Source organism: Neolamprologus multifasciatus, chromosome 22 (assembly GCF_963576455.1).
Source record: "Neolamprologus multifasciatus chromosome 22, fNeoMul1.2, whole genome shotgun sequence".
Lineage (NCBI taxonomy): Eukaryota > Metazoa > Chordata > Actinopteri > Cichliformes > Cichlidae > Neolamprologus > Neolamprologus multifasciatus.
In genome coordinates, this window is record NC_140459.1 from 25067774 (window position 1) to 25075371 (window position 7598).

The window sequence follows — 7598 nt, forward strand, 5'->3', positions numbered from 1 at the left end:
GAAGAAAGGAGAAGTGTGGTGAATAATATATGATAATGCAGATGTTAATCATACAAAGTAAACTGGAGCGGACCCTAAACACACTTTGATCCGTTTAATAGATCTTATCATTTGGATTCAGAGTTTATAAATCTGTGTTGTTCATGCAAAGCCACACACAAATCCGATTTCATTCCATCAGCATGATGTTCAAAATTTAAAGCATATCAGCATTTCACTGAAATGAAAAACAGGAATAATGATAATCAACATTGATATGATGTGAATCACTTTTGTCGATAGTTTTCATTAATGGTTTGATAATGCATCGCTATGAATTATGGAATGTAATTACTGTTACGGATTCAAATATTGGGAATGGATACAGGAGGAAAACCAAAATAACCACACTGGTCCGGCCGGGTCAAGTCAAACGATGATTTAATGAACACACGCGTGGGAGATGGACGCCATACAACAGACAGCATCAGATCTCAAAATGGTGGAGCCTTGATCAAACTCTTATAGCCTCTAGTGGCCCCCACCTAATCATAAAAGCCTAAACATTCACATTCTTTCTCTCACACAGCGCCTAAGCTACGACCTTGGCTCCCTGTTTATCTGCTCCTGCTGATGGGGCAGAATGCTCTGTTCTCTTCTAATCAGACAAATGAGACGATGACTTTCTGTGAACAATATTTTCTTATAACTCAGCAGTATAATGCATCACAAAACAATATCATTCATTCACAAAAAATCAACAGTCTAATATAATGCAAATCAGTTTACCAAATGTAATAGTTATCACCTTCTTCTAATTCAGGAGCATAATGCAAACTAAAACTACATAATAATTCACAATCTTTAATTAGGGGTCTAACATGGCATAAAATAATATCATAATCCCACAATTCCCCCTGATGAGCTCTTTAGACATAAAGAGCTCACTTACACCCTGCAATCCAGTGTTGCCGGGTTCATTTCTCCTTACTCCTCAGGCCTTTTGTCCCCCTGTTGGGTGAACCATATGTGAGATGACCTCTGTGTTTACTCAGTTCAGATGCAAGAAAAACTTTTATTACAACAACAACAGTAGGTATAGATGATACTCCCATCACTCCCCAGTTCTCCCACAGCTTTATTTCGGTGCTACCTTATACCCTCCAAACGTACTCGGACTAGAACCTCTGTCCGAGGAGCTTTTAACCTTTATTTTATTGCTGTAGGCACCAATGTCTTCCAGTCGGGTGATCCTCGGCTCTTGTTTCCTTCAACATCAGGGGTTAGACAACCCTTCAGTCGTTGCACAGATCAGGGGATTATTCTGCCCCGATTTCAAACAATGATCTGTGTATTCTGGGATCACAGCTGTGTTCCCCAGGAAAAGGAACAGAAAGGTGTTCTCCTTATGACCAACAGCCTCTCGAACGTCGTTGGTGTGGTGTTCCTGGATTTCCGTCAACCCCTTCATGGTTATTGCTGTGTTTATGGGATCCATCCTTTTGAGGTGACTAACTGGAGCCCAAAATGCCATGACACTTGAACCCAGTTGATGTTTCCGCAGTCACCGTATCTGTCTCTGCTGCCAAGGATCCTCGTATATCTGTGACCTCGTCTGGTGTCTGTTCCTTTCTCTGTAAGAGACAGAAAACCAAAACACCTCTCTTCCTAGCTCTAATCTAATGTTGCTGTCTACTGATCTTTTGGTGATTCAGAATTGGTTTAGAACATTCAGAATGTCCCAAGGACTTATCCTAATTTAGTGTATGTGTGTGTAAGCGTGTTTGCATTTAGCCCGCTGCACTCAAGGCATTTCCTACACTTTATCAGTCCGGACTATCGCCGAACGAAGCTTATGACCTTCAAAAAACCGAGTGCCAACTCATTATAAGCACATTTGCAAGATATGTATAAAAATGATTAAAACCACTCATTCTAATAAAAGACATAAAAACAAATTAGCCATTTCTAATTCTAACATGTGTCCATTCAATGAAGCTAGAAAATTAAAAGAAAAGGTTAGTGACCTCATATCTTAGAAAGTATCAGACTTTCTCCTGTCCAGTGTCGTTGCTCCAGTCTTGTTATTCTGTGTTAGGGAATGAAATCAATTTAATTGTCATGTTAGATCTGTTCAACTCCTGGCTCCGCCCAGAGCCTGCGTCTTCACAATTGTCTACAAACAAAACCTGTATTAATATGAACTTCACTTCAACATGAACTTGTTGACTACTTTTGACACCTGTAGATAGAAGATTAACGTGGGGTTATAACAATCACTGTAATACAAATGTTAATATGTCAATAGCTTCAATAAATGTTCAATGCAATGCTTGTTATATGATTCTGATGTAACAATAATACTGATGCTAAAATAACAGTAAAACACACCCTTTTTATCCCCTACTGACCACCGCAGGGGCCTCTATGTTTTAATTCAGCCATGAAGCTCACCTGATTCATCACTGAGCCCCACCGGCACTGGCATCTGACAGGGTGGTGCTGCATATTCTTCCTTTAATGTCACTATTTTCAATCTGTTAATTAGAGTGCTTAAACATGAAGTAGACTACGTCCACAACAAGTCAATACAACTGTGAATGTGGCCAATTATCAATCTATTACCAATCAATAACAAAAGATAGCTTTTATTTTTATGCATGCTTTTAGTCAACCACTCACCCACAGGATCTCCAATCCCAGAAAATTCCTTCTCCTCATTTAATGAGTCTGTCCTCCTTCCATGCCCTGGTAACTGGTCCATCCAGAGCTGTATCATTATGAAATATACATACAACAAGCCAAACCACACCTTGGTCACACCAACCCTTTTCCGCCCTGAAGATGTCCAACGCCATCTTAGTCTGGACTGTCAAAGGTGATTTTAACGCTGATTGTTCCGACAATCCATTTATAACATTTCCTGGTCAGATTAGCCAATCCCTGCACTGGAATAAACATAATCAACATGATCAACATTTTTCCTGCGTGTTTTTTCACCATCTTATTGATTCCAATGCTCCATCCTTATGTGGTTTGCTGCATTATGTTTATCTAGAACTCCACTCTGTCTCTAAATGTTTGAAGAATTTTTCATGTTTGGGGTCAAGTTTTAAGAATTTGACCATACGTGAAATTAATGGTGTTATTGTAACATGGTAGACTAGTGTGCCTGTGTTAATTCAGCTCCATATTATTGTGTGAAGTTGCACTGGGTTGGGAGTGGTTTTTTGTGTGTGTGTCACATTTTTGGTTAGCCAATGGCTGGAATTCGGTTTGACTAATTACAGGCAGGTGTACTTGATTGCACTGATACACTGGTCTACTTATAGCCCACACTACAAACACTGCTGTGTCATTTTGTCTCTCTGTGCATGTATGTAATGTGATAATCTGATATTTTTGGGATTAATGGGTTTTGCGCTATGAATTTTATACTCAACGTGTCATTTTGTCTCTCTGTGCAGGCCAGGGCCTATTATATGCCACAGCCTAAAGACAGCATAGTTACACAGGTTTCAGTGATCACTGGCTATATGCTTTCAGGGTAGTGGGTCTCCAAGGACAACTTCTACCCCTGTTCAAGGCAACATGTGGAGTGCAACTAGCCGTGTGGCATAGCTGACTCTGGCCTTGGGACTGTGTGTTTTTATTTGATTCCTGAATGGGACACTGGACTGTTTTATCTTTTATCTCTTGATATTTTTGTCACTAAATTATCTTTTAGAATTTTATTGACTGTCATCGTTTTGCCCACGACTGAGACGGTTGGTCAGACCTAAAATCTTTCTTTGGGTGTGTTACATTATCACCCCCATCGGGGCTTACCTTTCCCACTTCTGATGATATTCCTCCCTATTCTTTGCAAGTACCCGCTTTTGGTGGCGAGAAACTGTTGGTGTGGTCAAGTGGGCGCTGTAAAAACAAAAGCTCAGGACAGAACAGTTATCAGTCACGTACTTCATACAAAATTAGCATATATTGAATTTCATATTGATCCTCTGAGTGTAATGGTACATTTTAATTTTTCTTTATTTTGCTCTTATTCTTGTGCAGCACCACATGCCCCTGTCTGTCGGTTCTATCTTACTTTTCTAAATTATTGACTATTTCAATCGAGAACCTAAATGACGTGGACCAAGGTTTGTCATTACATATCTCTATTTTGAATGTGACAAGTCTATCATTCCCCTGTTATTCATACACAGCAAATTCAAAAGTGTTAAATGTTTTGGTGTTAGTAGTCTTAGAGTTAATTATACTCTAAGTAGAGTCACATTCTTTTAATGTAACTCTGAGGTGTAAAATGATAGTTGTTAAAATCGAGTGTTAAAAATGAGTGTTTTCTATTTCAAATCTGGAGGTGTTACAATGGAAACATTAACTCTTGACCTCTTAACTCTGAACTCCTACAGGGGCTATGACACCAATAGAGTAAATTCACAGACTCCGCCCCCAGCACGGCTCCAATCGAAGCTGAAGTGAAGCCGTTTCAAAACATTTTGCTCTACATATTTGAGTTGTTTGCCATGCTTGGTAAGTCATGTTTTCAAAGATTGTTTCAATTATTGTTATTAGCTTTTACTTCTGTGGCTCTTTGGAGTTGAGACAAAGCTGTGTGAAAGGCATTAGCCATGTTGCTCGCTGATAGCATAATATTCTGTTTTAGCTAGCTGAAAGGTATTGTTTGCGGGCAAATACCACAGCCTTGAAAAAAAGCTTGCACGTGAATTTTAAGTCAAATTTCTTGGTCAAATACACTTAAAACAATGTTTAGAATGTGAAATGTTGATATAATGGTGCTACTTGAAGCCTGAAAACGATCTCCCATAAAAAACGAGCAAACAGCAGTAGCAGATGTCCTGACTGGGTTCTACGTTAGCATTTAGATTCCTCCAGAGTTTTGTGCACACGGTTTTAGGTAAAAATGAAAAAGGTTTAGGTTTTACATTTAGTTCAGTATTACCTGTTGTCTGTGTCCTTGTCTTTTGGGAAAATACTTTACACAAGTAATGTCTCAAAGAGGATTCCTTTTATTTTATTATTTATTTATTTATTTTTTTACTGTGCTGTAATTGATTTGTGCCATTAATTAGTGTCAACTAATTTTTATTCAATCTCCACATAGGATATGCTTGTGAAGATGGAATATGGGGGAGAGCAGAAGTGCGTTGAAGTTCCACAAAGTGATGAATGAAGGACATGCATATTGTATTTTGTATTTATTGAAATAAGTGATGAGAATGCTGTTATCTGCATTTACCAGCTCACCTATGTCAGACCTTTTGATAAACGAAATTCTAATGAAAGTGAGAACATGTACACTGTTACATCTTTCAGAAAATGTTTTGAAATTGTGGTGCACAGTTCAGAATAAATGTTTTTCAAAAACCATTGCGTCTTTTTAGTAAATGTTTATTTCCAAAAGAAATTTCTAGAGGTTCAGAACAGTAAAATTCCCGCTTTTTAGAATTAATTAGAAGATAACTCTTACGTAGCCAAACTAAAATACTCTTTGAGAGTTAATATATAACCTCTTAACACCAAGTGTCAAATTATCAACTCCAGAGAGATTTGGTGTTTAACACTAAATCAGAGTTAACGTACCAACTCTCCAAAAAGAGTCAAATTAACACTCTCTGGTGTGGACCCATATAGACACTTTAAAAGTGTTGAAATCAAATCTGACAGTGTTAATTTGGACATGCTGGATTTGCTGTGTAGGTATCAATAGAGTTTTTCTTGCTTTTTCTATCAAAATTGATTAACTTTTTACAGTGGCCTGCTATGGTTAATAATAACATGTTCAGTCTTGAGTGAAATCAAAGCTTCTCTTCACTTTAGCATTTAACATTCCCAACAATATAATGTGCTGCATTAATCGAAACACAGCTAATAAAACCCAATTTTCTTAATGGAAACATCAGTAGCTCAAAATTAGCAACCAAAGGGTTAAGTCTGCAGTTCACACTCATGTGAAGCTACAGCCTCCCCCCCTAGTCTCTGTCCTCCTACTCCTGCAAAAACAAAACAAAGCGAGACAAAACATCCACCCTTCTTTTACAAGCTGGGTGAATTGTTTGTAGACATTTACTAATCCTAAAGTCGGTATCGTTTTTGTCTCAGTGTCAAGTCAGTTTAAACATTTAGTCGTCAGTCCATCACAGTCCAGTCACATGCATACATTCACACACATTCATACCAGATATTGCTGATAATGGAGTCTCACGCGCAACCTAATCAAGCCTCCATCACCAGCAAGATGACGTCATCATTTTAAAGGAAAACAGTTCCTTGTTTTTTTTGTTTTTTTTTTTTTTTGGACTGGATTGACTCGCTGCAATCCTTTTAGGTTCAGGACTTCTCATGTGATCAATGTCCCATATAAGTGAATTTCTCCAGAGCCCATTATAATCATGGAGAAAAATACTTTGCAACTGTTTTCAGTAAGAATGTTTATAGCGCTTTAAAGTTCAATCTCTCAGGCCTGGATTAAAGAGCTGATTTGTTAAATCAGGAACTCACAAAATACCAAAATATCACCACCGGTGGATCACTCCTCTCAGATGTTCTTATTTCAGTGCACTGTAACAAAAGCAAAGACAAACGTAACCAATAAAATACTCATATAATAACAAATACTGGGGCCCATTAGAAACCTGTCCAAGCATAAAACCATCTTTCTCTCTCTTAGAGAAAGAAAACAATCCAAACCTCACTGATAAAATCAACCTAGTGTTAAGCAAAACCCAAAATCAACCAAAACTTCACCAGAAAGTTTTTCTCTGTCCCGGGACAATATTGTGTAGGAATACAGGTACCGTAACTTCTTTTGCACTGACAAAAACATGTTGGACTTATTTGATTCAATAGTGGACACTAGTTGCACACAAATGTTTTGCTTTGGTAGAAACTTAAACAACTGAGTTAAATCAACACAACCTTTTCATTTTCAGTTAACCTGTGTATTTTGAGTTCATATTACACGATTAAAACATGTTCAGATGGAGTAAGTTGAGCTCCTGGAATATTTTAATCCTTCACAATTCTGTCATTTTTTCAACACTATTCACTAACTTTTATCCAAATTCTACTTGGTCCCTTAAATACTACATGTTGTCTTCATATTGCCTACGGTTCAACAAAGTCTAAATTCTGATTACCATAAAAATTGAATGGGTCTACAACAACTACCATCCTCCTATCTTTATCCTAATTGCACGAGGGCTGGGAAATAACTCTAAAGTGATAGGTTACGAGGCAGGGTGCACCCCGAACCGGTCACCAGTCTATCACCTAGAAACAAACAACCATTTACACTTACATTCACGGATAATTTAGAATCATCAATTAACCTAACTCTAACAGCTGCATGACTTTTCACTGTGGCAGGAAACCAGAATACCCAGAGAGAAACCGCTGCAAACTAGCCAGACTGTGGACTTGCACCCAGGACCTTCTTACTGTGGAGCAAAAGCACTCACCACCATGCCAACAATGTAGGAAATACAGGGAAGCTATGATTTCCTGTTGAATTTTGTACAAATCTTTAAAGCCTGAGGCAATTGTGTTAAATACATGTAGGATGCTTACATAAATCCGAGGGCTGGCCCCCTTTT

The 7598-nt window shown here is 38.1% G+C and overlaps 1 long non-coding RNA gene across 1 annotated transcript; it reads left to right on the forward strand.

Annotated features, from left to right (window-relative positions):
• The first annotated feature begins 328 nt into the window (after positions 1 to 328).
• On the forward strand, positions 329 to 7306 carry LOC146493577 (uncharacterized). Its single transcript, XR_014871960.1, has 2 exons — positions 329 to 4515; positions 5108 to 7306. It is a non-coding gene; the product is annotated as an uncharacterized LOC146493577 (long non-coding RNA).
• Positions 7307 to 7598: the final 292 nt, after the last annotated feature.